Source organism: Branchiostoma floridae, chromosome 11, assembly GCF_000003815.2.
Source record: "Branchiostoma floridae strain S238N-H82 chromosome 11, Bfl_VNyyK, whole genome shotgun sequence".
Classification (NCBI taxonomy): Eukaryota; Metazoa; Chordata; class Leptocardii; order Amphioxiformes; family Branchiostomatidae; genus Branchiostoma; species Branchiostoma floridae.
Genome location: NC_049989.1, coordinates 18,124,285 through 18,145,104, shown reverse-complemented (window position 1 = coordinate 18,145,104; position 20,820 = coordinate 18,124,285). Strand labels below are relative to the sequence as shown.

The window sequence follows — 20,820 nt, the reverse complement described above, 5'->3', positions numbered from 1 at the left end:
TCCAGCTGCTGCACTGTCTAGTGTATTTTCTTAGATCATGCACGTCATGTTCTATTTGTAATGGTCTTTAATAAAGTGTTCAGCTATTTTATTCTACACAATATACATGTATGTCCATTTTTGTATTGTATATGTATATGTCTGTGGTCACAATACCAGCCTGCTGCCTAGTGTCCACAATGTATTGTTCTTGTCGCAACCTGAATCAAGTTTAGAACCTATAACCACTGGCACCCAGATAAATGTCAGTTAAACAGCCAAACGTATAGAAATAAAACATTTCACATACACAGTTATCACCATGAGTCCATGACTAATGAAAAAATATTGTGTGAGTAAATTTCTACGACTGTGTACAGTATTTTAGATTACAAGGTTAAAGATTATTCATTTATTCATGAATGAATTAATGTATGCAGGATATATCATAACACTGTATCATATCGATAACCAAGCTCTGCTCTGTTCTCATAAACTAGATAAGATAATGCTTGATCCTGTCAGATGAGGGTCCTCTGGGGATAGGCCTGTCAATCAAAATGGAAAACATTTCTTATCATGGCCTCCTCGGATCAAATAACACCACAGATAATGTCACTGGAGTTCATCCTATGAGGACAACGTGATCATATCGAGGTCTGATTTAAAATTGCTAAATATACTCAAAAATGGCATACAAGTTGCAATAATGTTGCACATCTACATCCATATGTCATTTCTCTATCAGGCTCCTCTTATTGCTGTGTATAAATGGAATCGCAGTGTCACACAATTTTTGCCGTTATTCGTATGACACTGTGGGCCCTTTTTACACATTGAAACTAAAGGCGTTATGCGACCCACAGATGTACATCCTTATCATACACCCTTATCGTACATCCAGCAATCTTCCTTCAGCAATTAATGTGTAAATCAGCCCTTAGAGAGAAGAAATTTCATACCTTTAGATTTCAGACCATCCAAGCTCCCTACTGCTCCCTCAAAATGAGGTCAGATATCTTATTTCTAATCTAAGCAAAGCTTCAGGAGGAACTCCAGGGATTTCTTAGCCTAATGACTTCCAGATGTGAGAAGCTCCTTGAGGAAAATGAATCCTCCTGAGATACAAGTAGGGATTACTTTGTTTATAAACATGGAGAAAACAATTCTCTTTGCTTTGTCAATATTGACACTTAGACCCTGTTCACATGAAAAAATTGCAAGTGAGTTAAACAAGGAATCCGATTGAAATTTTCTATCGGATTAAAAAGAATGTGTTCACATGAGTTTTATACAATCGGATTAAACTCAAACTTGCGACCGCGACCACACAATCGGATTAAACTCTTTACCACGGCACGCGTCGTGTTTCCAACGACCACCGCGGGCACGCGTAGTTTTTCCAAAATGTTGCCAGACTACCTCATAATTTTGAAGGATGTAGCGACATCGATATTGATTATAACTGTTGAGAAATCGGCCGGCTTTGGTCAGATTTTGACGCGTCGATGGTCCGCAACACACACTGACGAAAGTGGCGGCTTCTAGGTCATACGGGGTCATTGGGATAGTCTATTAGACTGGGGGTGGAAATGATACGCGCGGTGTGATTATACTCTACATTTAACTATATAAAATGTATCTGTTGCAGAAGTTGCATGAATAAGGCAAACTTCTACCAAAAAATTTGATTTCATCACGTATTTATCTGAAATAAAAGTCTGTGTTTCGTTTAAAAAAACTGCTCGCCCATGCTTGCATGCAGTGAAGTGACCCAAGCTCGAAATTTCTGTTTAGACACGCTTCCGACTGTTTTTCTCGTAGAATATTTGCTTTTTTAGTGGTTTTGGGACATTGACTCCAACAACAGGAGAGAAACAAAACCATACATGTTATTTTCATGGGCAATATTGCCCAAATCAACCAGTTGGTCTTCTGCCACACTGCCGATTTTTGGAAAGAACCGGTGCACATGTTCCGGCGAACCTTGCGGCGTCCGGTTGTTAACCATAGCGGTAAGATGATTTTGCAAGCAAACTTTCCCATAAACTTCTTTACTAATCCGTGTATCATCCTTTTTTTGCCATGTTGTAGGTATGGTTGTATATCTAATGTCCACTGTACCCGTATGTATGACGTCAAAACCATGAAACAAGCCCGAATCCAATCCAAATGTGTTCACATGGCCGATTGTGGTCAATCGGATTGCGCGCGCTGAATCCACCTCGCGAGGTGGATTGCAATCCAAGTCAATCCAATCCAAAATGGGCAATCCAATCGGATTAGTTCTGTTCACATGGCTTTGGATTGGTCATTTTAATCGGATTCCTCGTTTAACTCACTTGCTTTTTTCCCATGTGAACGGGGTCTAAATTATCACAGGTGATACCCATCATTTACACTTTATATATTACATCTTTTCATTGGGGATGAATCACTAAAATTAGGATTCAGATCATAATGAGGGCTGTGACTGAGCTTTTAGATGTTTTTCCCTCCCAGTCATTGTTTGGCAGCCAGTGTTCTTTAAATTTGTTGTTAAACAGTGTCATTTTCAATTTACGCAAAAATAAATTTTCATCTGCTTTCTGTCATGTGCCATATTTTTCAACACATTTTCGTCACGGAACCAAAGGGCGTGTTCTGGAGAGCTGCAGATTCAGATTCTCTCCCTATCAAACTGTTCAGTTTCTTAGAGGCCGAGGTCTCAAGTGCATAACACATAAAGAAACAGATTGAAATATCTACATAGTAAGATTGTGTTGACCTGTTCACAAGCCAATCAGCAAAATGAAAAAAGCAATAAAATAAACAGCCTTTAGCACATATCAAAACATACTCCGGAGGTCACCATGACAGTATAAAAATATCCAAGCTGCATAATCCTTGGATTTAGATGTGCAAGATATCTCTGACAAATAAAGTCAAGACTGCCACAACCTTAATCATATCCTTCCTGTTCATAATCCTAACTGGTGGGAGGTAATATCCGACTAGGGTATTATATCCTGACTGGGTCTGTCCTCACACAACCTTGTCCTTTTTAAATTTTAGAAGCTTCAGATAACATACTGTAAATGCAGAAATGTTCGCGGTGGTAAAATGTTCGTGGTTTTCGCGGTGACCACTTCAGCGTGAACTTAAAACCACCGCAAACATTTTTCTATCATGGTATTAGACTGCAGTGTATGGTGTTACCGTGAACTTAAATCCACCGCGAAAAAGTCCCTTTTCCCGCTACCGCAAAATTAAATCCCCGCAAACTTAAATGCATTTACAGTAAGTATCTGATTTCTGCCTTTCACTTTTTGTCAACAGTCGTCAATGCAGTGTTTGTCTTTTTAAAACATGAAGATTCTAGTGTGATCTTTGATTTTTGTCTTATTCTTTCCACATAATGAGGTTCCTATACAATCTGAAATACGAGTTCTCATAATACTCCTTAACCAAATGTTATGATACCATCAGGATTATCGGTGACAATTAACTAGCCCCTTGTTAAAGTGTACATTATGTGGTACAACAAAATATTGTTAATTTGTACAGTAACGTGTATGCACAGATTATCATTCTAATCTTCCTGGTCAATCTGAAATACGAGTTCTTATGTTACTCCTTAACCAAATGTTATAATATCCTCAGAATTATCAGTGACAATTAACTAGTGCTTGAAGTACAAAAATACAAAACATTGTACAGCGTTAAATATATGACAGATCATTCTACGTTATCTTCCTAGTCTACACCCATAAAAATATTGATATCACTTCCGGACGAGGTTCACCCCCATTTCCTTCCAAAAGGAAACAACATCATAACAACAGATATGATACAACTATGCTCTTACCATATACAGCACAGCAGACATGCACCAGGAGTCCCTCTATACTGGCCAAACTACAGCGTATGGGTGTCCTGTATGTGTCTGTATTAGATCAGATAACCAGAGGTATGCATGGGATGCAGGCAGTATGCAGTGACCATACTCCCCTTCCCATCCCCCTTTACTGCATCAATACTAACTGATGACACCTACTGAGAGCATCATAAACAGGACCAGTCCACTTGTGTATAGAGGGGGGTGCTACTCTCCAACAGAGTTTGGTGGGCAAAATAGTGACCTTTTGCTTTCATTTGTTTTCTTTTTCAGCCGATCGAAAAAAAATACAGATGACCTTGGTGGGATGGCCGATCAAAAGAAAACGGATGAAAGGAAAAGGTCACGATTTTTCCCACCAACCTCTGCTTGGAGAGTAGGGAGTGCAGGATGGCTAAGGGGTGTGTCAAAAAGGAACAAAATGTGGAAGCAGTTATGACTTTTCAAGAAGAATAAAATTGAATACCAATGGAGTTAGCAGGACCAATTTGATAACGTACTAGAGGTTTGTATAAGTCAAACATTCTATGGAATACTACAAAATTTAATGCAGAAATTTTTCAATTATAGTAGGAGACTGCAATCTATGGTGCTACCACGAACTAAACCCATCGCGAACACTCCATCTTCCCGCTACCGTGAAAGTAAATCCCTACGAACTTAAATGCCTTTACAGTATCCCAAGGGCTTAGAAATCCTATCATATATTTGATGCCAAATTTCATAATGGCCACAAATCAATACTTATTATATGGCATCAAGCTATAATGATAACTGCATCTAGAATTTAAAAGAGCTTCCCATTCCATTTTTATGTGTTTCATCTGTCTTGATTTTTGGGATTATGATATTAAAGCTTCAAACTCATTTGCATAAAAGGTTCTTGTGGGAAAGTCTACATATGGTAAACTTGTCTACACAATGCTATTATCAAATTATAGCTGTAGACTCCATCAGTGACGTTTGCTAAGGCACATATTCCAGTAGACATCATAAATCTGATATGTGTAAGTGTAATCCTTGATTTGATATCATACAAAATATAAGAATATGACTAAAAAGGCAAAAAATTACACCCAAAGCACAAAAAGATTTGTTTTCTGGATTTTTAAAATGATAACTCTTTTAATTTTTACTTTTCAATTTTTTCTATTTCTTTGTTGGTGACATCTAAAAAGCCAGGGCTGTTTCCAGCTTTAATTCTTTTTTTTTCGTGATCCCAGTCTTGTTGTTTGGGAGCCAAATTGAATGCATATAATTGCTCATTTTCTTTGTTAAATCTGTTATTTCAAGCTTATATAAATACAATTCCATGTCATGAAGTTTTTTGGATGGACGAGGTAAAATGTTTGTCCTTCCCAACAAGCAAATTTCCATTCTGAGACAGCCTGTAACAAACACAAAATTACCGTGCAAATAAAAGTAAGTGTATCAACTTACTACATACCTAAGACTTCGTTCTCGAGTACATTAAATTAAAGAAACATGCACATACAGCATCAATTACCCAGAGAGACAGAAAAATATATCCTTATTTGGAGGGGATCTGGCATGCACACAGACCATAACGAGTTATCCATAATTTATCAGATTGATTTCATACAAAGTACATGTGGGGCTTCCTCCGTTTACCTCCATCCATTTTCTTCTGCATGAATTATTGCCGGGGAGAAATGACATAGGGTGATTGAGAGGGGAATTATACGGAGCTCAAACTTTAATCAGGGTTCTAGCTAGTGCATTTTAGCATAGTGGGCCACTACGCTAAAATTTGTAGCCACTACGCTAAAATAAGGGCCACTACGCTCATTTTCTTAACTAGTGTAGAGGTGCTTTGCTGTCATTTGGTTGTTCAACAATGTCTAATCAATGTCTGAAAAATGAAAAATAATGATAAGGCACTCAAAACTGACCAAAAAATCCTTCAAATTACATGTGATGTTAACAGAGTGCCAACTTTTAACTCTACATTTTCAAAATGACCCCCTTCCAGACAAATTTCCTAATCGTGGTTGCTTTGCTACCATGCCATTCCCACTACGCTAAAATAAAATCCTGGCTAGAACCCTGTCTTTTATTATCATAGAGATTGTACATAGTAACAGGGTTGTCTCTGTGCTTTAATATTTTTCTGTCCCAGTCATTTTTGGGAGCCCATGTTGTTGATGTTCCTTATCAAATCACTGACAATTATCTTAAGCTAACAAAAATACATTTTCACCCATTTCATGTCAAAAAGCTCATCCAAATTTTGTCCATCCTAACAAGCAAATTTCCACTGTACGGAAGTTAGGACAGGTCCTGGAGACTGTGACATGTATATTTCAGACAGTAATAATTCTGTTTTCGCTGGCATACTGGCCTGCATTAATTTTCTTTTTACCATCATCAGCCAATAAAAAATCAGCACGGCTAATGACGTCAAAAGCTTAAACATGCTTTTCTATCAATTTTCTGCCTACTTTTCTTCTTTTCTCCCCTTCAGAAACATCCTGCATATTTGTCAAAAATGTGCCCTTTCTCGTTATACATTCAGTATTTGTCATAAACAAAATGTGACCTGCTACAGGCCTGTCATCGTCACTACCGATGATCAATAAACAGAAGTGACAGTTTCAGGGCAGCAAAACATTCCAGTTTCCCCAGAACTGACACTTTCCAGGGACTCATTGGTCCATCTTCAGAATCAGACTATCCTGGTATCCAGCCGTATTATATAGCTCTCAAATCTCTTCTGTCATAGCCTGGTATCCAGCTGTATTATAGCTCCAGAGTCTCTTCTTTTGTGGAGAGGACAGAAGAGACTTGGGAGCTATGATATGGCTGGAGACCAGGCTATCTTCATAGCGATGAAGCCAATTCCTGGACAATTCCACTTTTTTATTGGATCCTCTCTTGGTGATCATGAAAATCGTGATCACAAGGAAAGCCAGAGGTTGTGGGTTTGATTCCTACCATTCCTGGCTATAAGGTGTGTCTTTGGGAAAGGCATTTAACATGACTTTCCTTACACCACCCAGGTGGAAAAATGGGTTTCCTGACTTTGGTTGGGGAGTTGGAGGCAATACACCTTTCTCACGCGGCGGCCATGATAGTTCGAAGACGAGGTCAATGAGGCAAACAGACAAAACTTATCTCTAAAATCAGCTGCCATTTAGATTTCCCCCAAACCACACAAATCTTCACAATATATTAAGATCAAATAATTAATATTATAACTAGTGTTATGCACCTAAAAATGTAGCAAATTAGAGTAGTGTAGACTGACCCCATAGTCCCTTAAGAGATGCAAAATAAAAACATAATAATGCAAATATTTGACAGACATGCAGCAAAATCTCTTATTGGTCGTTTTCCTAATTGATCGGCTATCATTGGTTGAACTGCTAATTATGATGGACAGTCTTTTGTTTGCCTCATTGAACTCGTTTTAGATCTATCATAGCCGCCGCGTGAGAAAGGTGTATGGAAGGAGTGGGATGGGCTCTGCCTTCCAATACCATACCCTAGACACAGTGGACAACATTAGCCACTACCTCTATGGCCCCAAAAACCTTACCCTTTCATGCAAATAAACTTTGCATGACAAAACAAGCTCAAGATTTCTTTCATCATAATATATTAATAAGGAATTAAAATGTCACTGGGTCGAGCCATAGGTTCGAATCCTGATCCGATTTCAGCTAACTTCCAGTCTTCACACGGAACTGACGTCAACAATAACAAGGTAGACATTTCCGTAATCACATTGTCTGTTGTACGTCAATGCTAACGATATAGAGTCTGAAATATATGCAATTAGTAGGGACAGGGATGGAACCAAAATAGAGTACTGATTCAAATCTCAGATCCACGTTCTATTTGAAAGAGTTTTTGGAAAACTACAGATTGAGTTATTCTAGGTCATGGCTGACAAGTTCACAATTGTGACAATAACATGGAGGTATAAGTCAGACATTTATAACTTATCTTTGTCACAGTGTTTTTGTAACAAATACTTGCTTTGATATCTTATTGTAAGTACTAATAAAAATTCTATAATTATCGCTTTTTGATTAATCAACAAGCTTTAATTTTAATTCTATTGGATAGAATAACTAAACAACCCATCAATAACATGAAGCTCGCACCTAAGAACAATTTATAAAAAAAAATGCACAAAATGTAATGGTATAAAAGGTATCAAAACTGCAAGTTCCTGCAGTATACAAGAAATCTGCTAGGAGGCACAATTTATAATCATTTCAAGATCATCAGTGAGTAATGCCATTCAGCCAAAAACATACATATACAAAGAGATACAAATGTAACAAAAAACACATAATCTTTTTGGCGAGGGTAAAAAGGCGATCCTCTACCCAAGATTATCAAGACAAGTCAAGCAAGCTACCATCAATCACTTACTTAAAGCACATCTTGTTCAAAACTCCTTGAATCACAGCAACCTCAGTCCATGGAGAGTGAGAAGTCAACATAAGCTGGCTAAATCAAAACAGACTAACCCGGTAAGACCCTGAGTGTACACTAAGAAGAAAGCAGAGCACCATGTTCAAATACACGTCTCTTGCAACAACATGCCAGAAGGTAGATCGGGTTACATCTATGACCTTTACCTTGCTTGTTTAAGATGGTGGCAAAGTTACACCTGCAACTAATACATTGTACATGATGGGAAAAACTGCACAATAGGGATGAATCATTATTACCTTCTCCAAGAAGGCCATGTTTTTGGTAGTACATTACATACATGCATGTTTGTATGTACATGACATTGTATGTTTGTCGTCTAGCAGCATAACTCAAATCAACTCAAAATCGTTGCTGGTAAATTGTCATGAAACTTGGTTGCCTTTGGCGACTTTCTTGGTACCGCTGCAGAGTTTGGTCTTCAACCAGGTATCTTGTGTTCTAGGCAGGCTATGGTCACAATTTTTGTTTACTAGATAGCTCTTACAGTCAGGGAGAAGTGACATAGGTTTGGGCCCTCTTGCATTTCATTCGATGCGGCCCTCTTGCATTTCATTCGATGCTGTTATAGAAAGAGTGGAAATAAACCAATTGACCCATACAATGTCATATATAGTCATGGCCTAGAAATATCAAAATTGTGTTATGACTGAAACAAGAGAAAAACAAACATCAGAAGTAACCCCTTAAGACATATCAGCCCTACCCCCACCATCCTTATTGATTGGCATTGTAACTTATCCCATTAAGATAACAACTTAACAAGATTAAAGTATGTGGTACCCTCTAGGGCTTAACAAGGAAGGACGGACATGAAACAAAGCAAGGCTTGGGGCAACCAGTACTCCCACAGTTTCCTGGCAGGTCCAATTGTGTTCACAATTCAGGGTTTTAATTTTCATTGGTCAAATTTGATATGCATTTCCTTTCGTTTTCTGGATGGTTTTTAAATTCTTAGTATTACTAACTAACATTACTGTAAATCTTAAAATGTTTGTTAATGCCTAGGTTACACATAGCCGAATTTGGCTCCCGACTCTCTCCCGACTATGGTTTAGGAGTGATTCGGGAGCTAGTCGGCTGTAGTCGGCTGGCGTTCGGCTGAGTCGGATGGCGTTCGACTGGCGTTCGACTGGCGTTCGGCTGAGTCGGCTGGTGTTCGGCTGCTCCATCCGAATGTTTTGAAATGTTCAAAACATTCGGCTCTGAACGGCAACTCTGGAATGGGTCGGTTGGTGGTCGGCTGGTGTTCGGCACGGTCGGCTAGTGTTCGGTTGGTGTTCGGGAGTAAGTCAGCAGTCAAATTAAATCTTAACCACGCCATAAACATTGCTGATTTACTCCCAGCTTGTTTCCAACTTACCAATGATTCACCCCAAGACCTTAGACAAATCTCTGCTAACTCATTCCCAAGCAAAAAGACTATTGCCAGAACGTAGACGAATCACTCCCGAACTTCACACGACCGACATCCAGCCAAAAACAAAAGACCCATAAATGCCGCACTGGAGCTATATGTGATCTAAATTTGATCTCTTGGTTATGTTTACAAATAGAACAAAGGACCTTCTTGATTAAAAACGAAAATGAGCACTCTTTTGAAAATCGCTCATTATGTCTATTTCAAGTCGAAAAAGGGTCGGCAATCGGTTGGGGATCAGTCAGGAGTGATTCGCCAGTCTGCGGCTAGAGGTCGGGATGGTTGGTGATAGGTTAGTTAGCATTTGGGACACAGTCGGGAGTAAGTCATTTACTGGTCGGGAGGTGTTCGGGATATGTTCGGCGCTAAAAAATAGGCGTGGCCTAAACTGTTCAGACTACTCCCGAACTACTGCCGACTTGGGTCGGCTAAGGGTCGGCTAGTGTTCGGGAACCAAAGTCGGCTATGTGTAACCTAGGCATAAGGTTTTATTCTCATGTTTTTTCATGGTGACCTCTCCACTCCAAATTCATAACATATTCCTTATTTAACACTGAATACTGCTTCTAATTTCATGTAATGTAGTTCAGATGTTTTTTAAATGACAGGTTTTCTTTCTGTCCCAAAAAAAAAAACTTCTGCCCCAACAGGCAAATCTACATCCCAGGACGAAGGATCGGTTCCTGGAAACAGTTCTACACAAGTTCTTCCATCTGTCATCGGCTCTCTTACCTCAGCAACCACAAAACACAAACATGGGTAACCTCTGGTCAAACTCCTGTGCTAACTCACAGTTTACATTGGCAAGGCCTGGGTATACACAGTTAAGTACATGTTTTCAGTGGAGAGGGTATTCTTTACACATTACCACTAAGGTACTACCTAAACTTGGTGAGGGGCAGGTTTCTATCAACTTTGTTTACCTCACTTGACAGAATTAATATTGTATAAGCAACTTATCATACAAATGTACAGCGTTTTAAAATTTTTAATTTTGTTGTTCACCTTGTGACTGTAAGCAAAACTTTTAGAATAGTCAATTTTTGCATGGGGACTTCATTGCAAAATAAGCTGTATAAACACTGGGATCTTAGTTTGTGGCAAGGAGAAAAGTTTAATAGTTTGAACAACGGTGTTTAGTTTGCAGCTGAAACAAGAGGGTAGGAGGGTAGAGGACAAATCAAAGCATTTTCATGGTTGTTTTAAGAACATAAGACCACTGCAAAATTTTAAACATTTATAGTACCCTCTAGCCTTCCTATTTTTGGAATGATTCCCTCAGAGCAGCATTTGTTTTCCCTATTTACCCTCCTACCGATACATTCCACAGACTTAACTTCAAGCTTATGTCTTTAAAAACTTCAATCCAGTTGTACAAGCTGCAGAAGTCTTCCAGGGTTGAGACCATAACCCAGAGATTTAAACAAGCATGGTGTTATGTGACAACACAGTAATCTACTTTCCCTGGACTCAATTAGCCACCCTGCCATTTAGGAAGCTGAAACCAATCTGCATGGCCAAACCCGACAAGGTACACAAACTCCTGTGAAACAATCACTTACCAACAGGGCGTGAAATTCTCTGTTTGTTTTGGACACTTTCACTTGTGGCTGTCTGATATCAATCAGTAAGGAAGTGACAGGGGTACAAAAGATTACAGGTCTATTAATGACAACCAAAGGGCTAGAAGTACTGGGCACATTTCCCTTAAGGTGCACCCAAAATTGCTACCTTCACCACCCAATATTTTGGCCAGGGCTTCCTCAAATGTCCTGGAAGAAACTTACCTGGAAAACCTGGGAGGTCACCTTGTTCTACTGTACATTTTGTATATGACAGCAAGCAAAACTTTATGATTTTCTTTATCATTTTTCTTTTCTTATGATTGTCTTCTTTGAATGCTTGAAATGTCCTGGAAGAATTCCATCTATTATACCTATTACAACCATAAATCTCTTTAAAAAAATTACATATCACACAACTAATAAATAAAAAACCTTGAGGGGCCACTTTGATCTACTCAAGGAGCTTTTATCAAGCTCCTTGATCTACTGTATGTGAAAGAGCAAGCAAAAGATTGTAGTAAGCAAACACCCCAATTCAATATTTCAATGCTTGAAGTGTCATGGAAGAATCCATTACACCATCCCTTTGAAAATGTACACATCACACAAACTTACGTGGAAAACATTGAAAGGTCATATTGCTCTTCTGTATGTACAAGGGCAAGCGAAAGCTTATGGTAACTAAGAAGTAATCATCCCAAGACTCAACTCAATTTTTTGCCCAGACCTTCGCTGATTTTGAACGCTTGAAATGTCCCTGAAGAATTCCTAATGTTACACCATCTCTTTTAAGATGTACACATCGCACAACTTACCTGGAAAACATTGAAAGGTTAGGAATTGCTCTACTACATAACCTCCTTGGACAGAGCAAGCAAAACTTGATAATTCACCGCTACTCAATATTTTGGTCAGGTCTCCTTTGAATGCTTGAAATGTCTTGTAAGATATTCCTACTGTTACACCATTCCTTTAAAATGTTAATATCACACAACTAGCCTGGAAAACCTTGAAAGGTCACATTGCTCTTCTGTATGTACAAGGGCAAGCGAAAGCTTATGGTAACTAAGAAGTAATCAACCCAAGGCTCAACTCCATTTTTCGCCCAGACCTTCGTTGATTTTGAAAACTTGAAATGTCCCTGAAGAATTCCTAATGTTACACCATCTCTTTTAAGATGTACACATCGCACAACTTACCTGGAAAACATTAAAAGGTTACACATTGCTCTACTACATGGCCTCCTTGGACAGAGCAAGCAAAAATTGATTATTCACCCCTACTCAATATTTTGGTCAGGTCTTCTTTGAATGCTTGAAAATTCCTACTGTTACACCATCCCTTTGAAAATGTACACATCGCACAAACTTACCTGGAAAACATTATAAGGTTACACATTGCTCTACTATATATAACCTCCCTGGACAGAGCAGGCAAAACTTGATAATTTTAGCAATCACCCCTACTCAATATTTTGGCCATGTCTGCTTTGAATGCTTGAAAATCATTACTGTTACACCATCCCTTTGAAAATGTACACATCAAACAAACTTACCTGCAAAACCTTGAAAGGTTACATTGCTCCCCTGCATGTACATTAGGGCAAGCGAAAGCTTATAGTGTTATCCTCTGTGGGATACTGTAGAACCTTCTGTGCACCAACGATAAGACTTATCACAAAACCAAAGCCGTTAAAGTGTTCTATTCCTGGTTATCGCATTCTTCCTTCTTCCGAGCTGGGAGCATGTATATATTAGGTGCAAGAGCACAAATGGAGAAAAATACCCCTGCATTTCTGGAGAAAGCTGCTAGGGGGCCCACACCTGCACCAATTTCAATACTTATCAGACCTGTCTTCAGCTATTTTTTTTTTCATCCCATACACTGTGAGAGCCCATGTTGTTGATTTTCCTTGTTAAATCTGTCCATTTAGCTAACAAAAATACAGTTTGATCCGTTTCTTATCAGATTTTGTGGACTTAAAAGGTCTGTCCCATCGAGCAACTTTCCATCCTGGGATGGAGGGAAGGGTCCTGGAGCCAGCCCTGATACTGATCTTATAAAAAGTCTAAAAGAGGAGGATTAGAAATTATTGATTTATCATGCTCTAAAAATTTTTCATCAAATCAGTTACTGTAATTGCAGAAATTTTTGTGGCGGTTTTATGTTTTTTGGCTTTCGCATTGCCAATTCACCACAAACTTAAAACCACCGCAAGCATTTTTTTCATGTCAGTAAGAGACTACAGTGCATGGTGCTACTGCGAACTTAAAACCACAGTGAATAGTCCTTTTTTCCACTACTGCAAAATTAAATCCCTGCAAACTTAAATGCATTTACAGTAGTAGCATACATTGCCCACGTCAATAGATTTTCACAGATTATCAATTTGGAAAGAACACCTTATAGAATCTGATAAAGATCAAAAGATACTTCAATAGCCAATAGTGTTACAAAAACATGCTTAAATTCGTGAACAGCTTGGGAAGCTTTGAATGTCCTTTTCATGTATCTACACGTAAAGCTACTTTTCTATTCAATGGACAATGCACGGCTTTTTACAAAGACATCAGAGCCAGTGCAGACAGCTTTAAGCCGACATAGGCTAATAATCCTATAGCAAGGGTGTAACTGTTATTGGCTGACTATATACTGTCTAGTAAAGGATCATGTTAGAATACCTCCTAAGGTACTGTAATATGAAATTTAAAAAACACTGAAATAAAACATTCAATTATTCTTAAAACTCGTAAATTCAATGTCGATTTATGCTTCTGAGGAGAGGACTTCTCATAACCACATTGTGCAATTTGCTCGATCCTCAATAGAGACATACAAAATGTCATGTATAAGTGAATGAAAAGAATAAATGTTAAAGAATTTTATGTCTCTTACCAGCATCAACAACCCTCCAAACAAGGCCAGTGTCTGCAGATTTTCCTTGGGTTAGTAAGATAACCGAAAACAGAAAATCATTTTTCCTGGGCCTGATTATCAAACATACGTGAACACGTACGGTTGTACGGTTACATGCAAGCCGGTGAGAGGAGGACTACCATATATGGTAAACTCAATTCGCACCACAGACAGAATAACATGCTGTGACAAAAGGTTAATATAATATCTACAAACGTTGAGAATTTTCCTGTCTGGCAATATTGGTGTGAAGCATTTGTTGTCAGATTTAATGACTACAAGGTAGGGCTTTCTCTTCCATCCTAGAAATTTGCTTGTTGAGACAGAAAATAATTTTATCCGTCCCAAAAATGATATTAAATTGTTAGCCATGAAAATCAACAACAGGGGCTCCCAAACAATCAGTGGGACGGAAAAAAATTTTAAGCTGGAGGCAGCCCTGCTACAAGGATTAGTTCATGCTATTTCTATTCAGTACACTTGACAACAAAGCCTTTAGGTATAGAATAATACCATCATTCTAAATCATAGTAAATATGAGTGATGTCTAATTGCCTTTACTGTAATGGTATTACAAAATGGAAAGCTTCGTGTGATGACGCACGGAACCTTAATGTGCATCAAACAAATAACCGACAATTATTCCTGAATACCTACCCACGCCCCCATTTGATTTCACTACCACTAGAAAACATTTAAAACAAATTGCTTTTTAGAGTTAAATCATGTTTTTATATTAGCAACTTTACCATATAAAACAAGAAATCCTGTGACCTTCATTTAATTATACCTGGAAGAAATCTGTCAAAGGAGACTTAGTATGTAGAAGACAAATAGCATGTACAGAAATAGTGGTGACCTTTGGGACAGAAGAACAAAGGAAAGCAAAACAATGCATACAAAACAGCTATTCCTACTAACCTTAGAGGATAGAACGTTGTTCACAGGGAGAAACCTTATTACACGTTTTCCCAATTTCACACCCAATTGCATACAGACTGACAGCAATCAGTTTAACTAACAATTAGGTAAATACAATCTATTGACAAAACAATACGTACACAATACGACGGATTTCTCAGATTTGTCAAACAAATCACACAGAGCACAGTTGGTATCACATAAAAGAATAGCTACCAAATGAAAAATGTGGCCACTGTGCCATTAATGTTAAGATGAAGACAGCCGAGACTTGTCGGAAAATTATGGAGGAGTTGAAACGTTTGCGGGTTACTAATGGGCATGCATCCGGACCAGCCATTAAAACTCACACCTCCGCGACAATAAAAACTGTGCACGCATACAACCACTCTTTCTCTCTCAATGTACCACCACAGTGTTTTCATCAACAGCAATTGGCCCTTAAAGGTCTGTAGACAACAACACTTTTTGAATTTCGACAGAAAAATACAGACCCACACAGACCTGTGATTTCTTCATAGTCCAGCCATTTAAAACTCACACCTCTCCGCGACAATAAAAACTGTCAACGTACCACTACCCTTTCATCAACAGCAATTCACCAACGCCTAACACAACAACACTTTTGAATTTTGACAGCAAAATATAGAGCCACACAGACCTGCAATTTCTTCATATCACAGCCATTCCTGGTCGGTATGTCGCGACTTTTTCAGGTGAAAACCTCTTCTGTACCTCCAGGCTGATAGACGAGTCTAGCTGGGAAGACCCACAATCCCTGCCATCCAATCATCGGTGGCGCGAGAGCCACACAATACAAATGCGCCAAACTGGTCTGACCGGGAGATGCCTCCCTATCTCGGGGGTCGATGGGAGCTATAGCTGGGCTCAAAATACTTTTTTCTCTGCATTAACCTGCACTGGTGTAGGTAACAATAAAAATTACCTGCACCAGACAAATTTTACCTGCACCACTCTAAATTTAGGAAGTATGGATCATGCTAAAATTGTTCAGGAACCATTGCTAAATTTTTCTTTTATACTTTATAGGTGGTAACAACCAATGCAGCTAATAACAATCCACATGCACCTACATCATAGGACATTTATGTATAACACACAGTACATGGACCAGTGCAGGTTAGGTACAGGTAGACACCAGAAATACATGTACCTGCGCAGCTCCAATTTTACCTGCACTAACCTACATATGCAGGTGGTATTTCGAGCCCTGCTATCTCGAGGGCCGATGGGAGATATAGTAGAAATCTCATCACGTATGCGACGGGCGTCCCCGGTGCTTAACGCAGCTGGTAAATTAAACGTGGGACGCAGCAATGCTTCTCCCATTTACTTGATTGCTATGGGGACAGGCTGGGATGAGAATAGAGCAGGGAATGGTTGTAAACATACGGACTCGTTTTTAGAGTCATACTTTAGACAATGGGCAGATGGATTTTATGTTCCTTATAACTCTATATCTTCTCTTAGTCTTGCATCCGCCTGCATACCTTGAATTACAAAATGCAGAACGTCCAACTGTCCAACATCTAATAGTACAGTGTGTATACTAAACTACACTACTTTTCAAATTGTAAAGCTATATGAAAAAAGAAAATATCATATTGTGATAATTTTTCAGAAGGAAAAATATTATGATTATTATCATAAGATACATGTATGATTGAAAACCACAAGTACTTATCATGACAATACAAACCTTACGCTTGAGAACATGAACTTGAACATACCTGTAGCCTGAGTAGTCACTCAAAAAAAATGAGAACACAAGGCATCAACCTGGTCCCTGGCTATGTTTATAGTTTCCGAGTTTAACCATATTTCTTTTGCTTTTCTTATAAAAGAGCAAACAAATTAAGGTACTATGGCTTTAGCATGAATGCAAGCCGTACTTGCCTTGCATATATTTCTCTGACCCCTATTTATGTATACAGCCCATGGCCTCAATTGCAATTCATCCCAAGGTACTGTATAATGGATCGCACAATGATCCTCTCCCCAAGGCAACTCAACCCTGGGTCAATGACCCTTTTTATAGACTGGGTCATTCACTTTAGGAACCCTACATACAGGTACAGGCTATCATTGTAGTAGCCTGGAGGCCAGACTGTTTTGAGGCCCTCATACCAGTTACTGCTTCCGAGGCTAACAACAGCTCCAGGCCCAATCAGAAACAAGGTTCCTTAGGCCTAGGAAAAAATGTTGTGTTTCATGTTTCCCTACCTTTGGGATCCCTACATACAGGTACAAGCTATCATTCTGGTAGCCTGGAGGCCAGACTGTTTTGAGGCCCTCATACAGACTGCTGCTTTCGAGGCTAACAACAGCTCCAACGTTCCTTAGGCCTAGGAAAAAATGTTGTGTTTCATGTTTCCCTACCTTTAGGAACCCAAACATACAGGTACAAGCTATCATTCTGGTAGCCTGGACGCCAAACTGGCCACATTTTTAAGTTTGCTGCCAAACAGTTCTTAAATAATAGTGAATACTAGACATTGGAAAGGTATCATTCCTATTGCCATGAGATTGCTAGAAAATAAAACCTAACATTTCAAGATTTACGGTACACAACAGTGATGTCCCAAAGATGATGTTCCCTCAATTACAAGCAAGACTAGTATGATGACAGATAAGTGTTCAACCCATCCCGGACTATAGTCAAACCTGTACAATTGACTACCTAATAATAGTATATACTTATTAGGACCACCTAGCTTTGCATGTTATGACATTCCTCATATGCATGTCCAATGTATTACTACTGTAATAACAGAATTGCATTACTGCTGTAATACAGAATCATACTGTGAAATTAAGCCCAAGCAATAACAAATCAGCACCAGGGACAAGTGTATTTACCTCTGTAGAGATGGTATTCAGCACCAGGGACAGGTATCTTTACTTGTGTGAAAATGAATTTACAGTAATTGTTTACAGATTCCCTGCACGTTTCTATACATGATGTCACAGAAATTATTCCCACACAAAATGTCCCCTCCCTATAAGCCTATATACCAGACAGAGATAATTGGCCAGACTACCAGACTACACTCTCCACTTTCCTACCAGCATAATGAGTCTGAATGAGTCTCCCTGTGGACGTATGACTCACTTCAACCGTCCCCAGTACGTGTCTGATGCCCCAACGGTTTTAGGTGATCCCACGGATAAAGGTGAACTAGTGTTATATGTCAGACACAGATAATTTGCCAGACTACACTGTCCACTTTCCTACCAGCATATTATGAGTCTCCCTGCGGACGTATGACTACTCACTTCAACCAAACCCAGTACGTGACGGTCTGATGAGCCAACGGTTTTAGGTTATCCCACGGATAAAGGTGAACTAGCGTTATATGTCAGACAGATAATTTGCCAGACTACACTCTCCACTTTCCTACCAGCATAATGAGCCTCCCTGTGGACGTACATTTTTTTATGACTCACTTCAACCATTCCATGTACGTGTCTGACGCCCCAGACCACAGCCATGTTCAATAATTGATCCTCCATCCATGGAAACTAAGGACCAGACAGGTAACAACCCCACCAGGTGCGGAATTAAGGACCTCACCTGGGACACAAATTACACCTTGATGTCACTTTGTCTGAGCACCACAGGACAGAGTCATAACAAACAGTCATCTCCAAGCATATCCTACAATAGCATAAGATAGTTGCTGTATCAAAAGCTGCCAGAGAAGTGAAGCCAGCCTAGTAATGTGTATGGCTGATGACTCCCTTTGGCCAGCTGTACTCCTTAGCCAGCTTTGATACTATCTTATGCCACTGGTAAATCTACTTAACAACATTAGATCAAGTATGTCATTGATTTTTTTTTAAACTGGAGTTCTGGTATGTAACATTTACATTTATCACCTGCAATATAAAAACATATTACCTTGTCCTTCCCACTACACAAAGGATGAAGATAATTGTCATTGCAAACTCTTATGGGTCATTCTGCTTTATAAGCCTTCCAGGTTCATTTGATAGACAAAATGTCCTCCACTATTCCGACAGCTATGCATTAATTCAGTGCCCATATTCTATATCTGTGCTGCATAAATTTGCATAAAACACTACCCCGTGCTTTGTAGGTCAAAGGGCTCTGCCTTTATGATATCAAAATATGATAAATACTAATAAATCTCAGTAAAACCCGATTACAACATTGACAGTGGATCGCATTCTCTTATCAAGCAAAAGACAAATTACAAAAGCAAAGATATATGAATAACTCTTCTTCTAAATTTTCTTACAGATACGCATGACTGTACAAAATAAAATGCGTAACTGTACATTTAATAGGATAATGTATAAAATCAGTGCGGTAACAATATCATATAATAGCTCAAGCACATTGTAGTCATAATTATTCATTTTTCTTATTCAACAACCAATTCTTCCCCTTACATTTATGAAGATATTGAATTGTATTTGACTATTTTTTCCTTACTTTTACTTACCTAAAATCCTGCACAATTGCAATATCTGGAGGTATCACGACGTCCAAATCCTCACAATGCAGGTGTAACAGTAATACATCCAGTGCCGGAAATGATCACAATGCCTCGTATTATGACTGACAGTCACACAGACAAGCCGTAATACTCCAGCTAATACAAGGGCTGCTCCAGATAATTAGTTTCCACTAGAAAAAACTCGCACATCCACGAGCTATGGCTTATATTCGCACACTGGTCACCACCCAAAACAAAGGATTTGCGGGTGTCCATGTCACATGATCGTTATTCGTATATGACTCATGGCGATTACGATTGATTTATTCACGCACACATACTGGTAATGAGATGTGTTTGCCGTTTCCCGAGAGGCTAAAACCCCTCGGGAGAGTCATTTTACAATATCTGGAATCAAGTTGGGGGAAAATATGAGATTTTCAAAGATAAGCTTTGAAATTCATGCTTGACGCAATGTTTCTGTCATCTATGAAGTTGAATCGGAAGTATTCAAATTTTCATACTTTCAACGAGTTTCGTTTTTCTCGATATTTCGAGACAGAAAAAATACCATCATTATCCATCCACTCCTTAAGTTATGCTGACCATAAATATCTAGAGACACACACACGCATACAGACACACACACACAGACAGACCCAAGATATTACCTCCAATTTCAAGGAGGTAATGATCAGCATACCCTGTAAATGGAATCATAATGGTCCTTTTTAACAGCCATCACTAAAAATAGCCTTGATGACATTTTGCGCCTATTAAGTATTTTCCCTTGACAATAACGGTGCCTGCTTTGAGGGTAATGATCAATGATCCATGGCACATAATTATTCTTCTACCTTTCATGAATATCTGCCATTAAAACATCAGTAAGACCTGTACTAGTACATACATGTACGTCATCATCTATCCAATCCTGTATACAATCCTATTGTCCCATACACAGAAACAAAAAGTACTATGAATTTCAAACCACATATCATATTTTCGAGTGTGGTTGAAGGCAGAACATAAAGGTGAAATTACCAAAACAGTGCAAACCTGCCTGAGTCTAATTCTAACTGACTGTGTTGGTTTCAGTTGGACAATTTTTTCTTATCCTCGTCATCTTAAGTAAGATAATTTCAAGTGAAAAAGAGTGCTTAAAGTCACACAGTTTTTGTCGCCATCCTC

General features: G+C 38.9%; 1 protein-coding gene across 7 annotated transcripts in view; it reads right to left on the bottom strand.

Moving 5' to 3' along the window:
- The window catches only part of LOC118426446, a 56,729-nt gene that overhangs the window by 26,792 nt on the left and 9,117 nt on the right, over window positions 1-20,820 (bottom strand). The window contains exon 1 of one of the 7 annotated variants that reach the window (XM_035835847.1): window positions 19,636-19,835. The exons of 5 other annotated variants lie outside the window; for them this stretch is intronic. The gene's annotated coding sequence lies outside the window, so the exon portion shown is untranslated. Of the gene's footprint in view, window positions 1-3,826; window positions 3,982-19,635; window positions 19,836-20,820 lie in introns of those variants that run through there. One more of the 7 variants, XM_035835845.1, reaches the window with a different exon arrangement.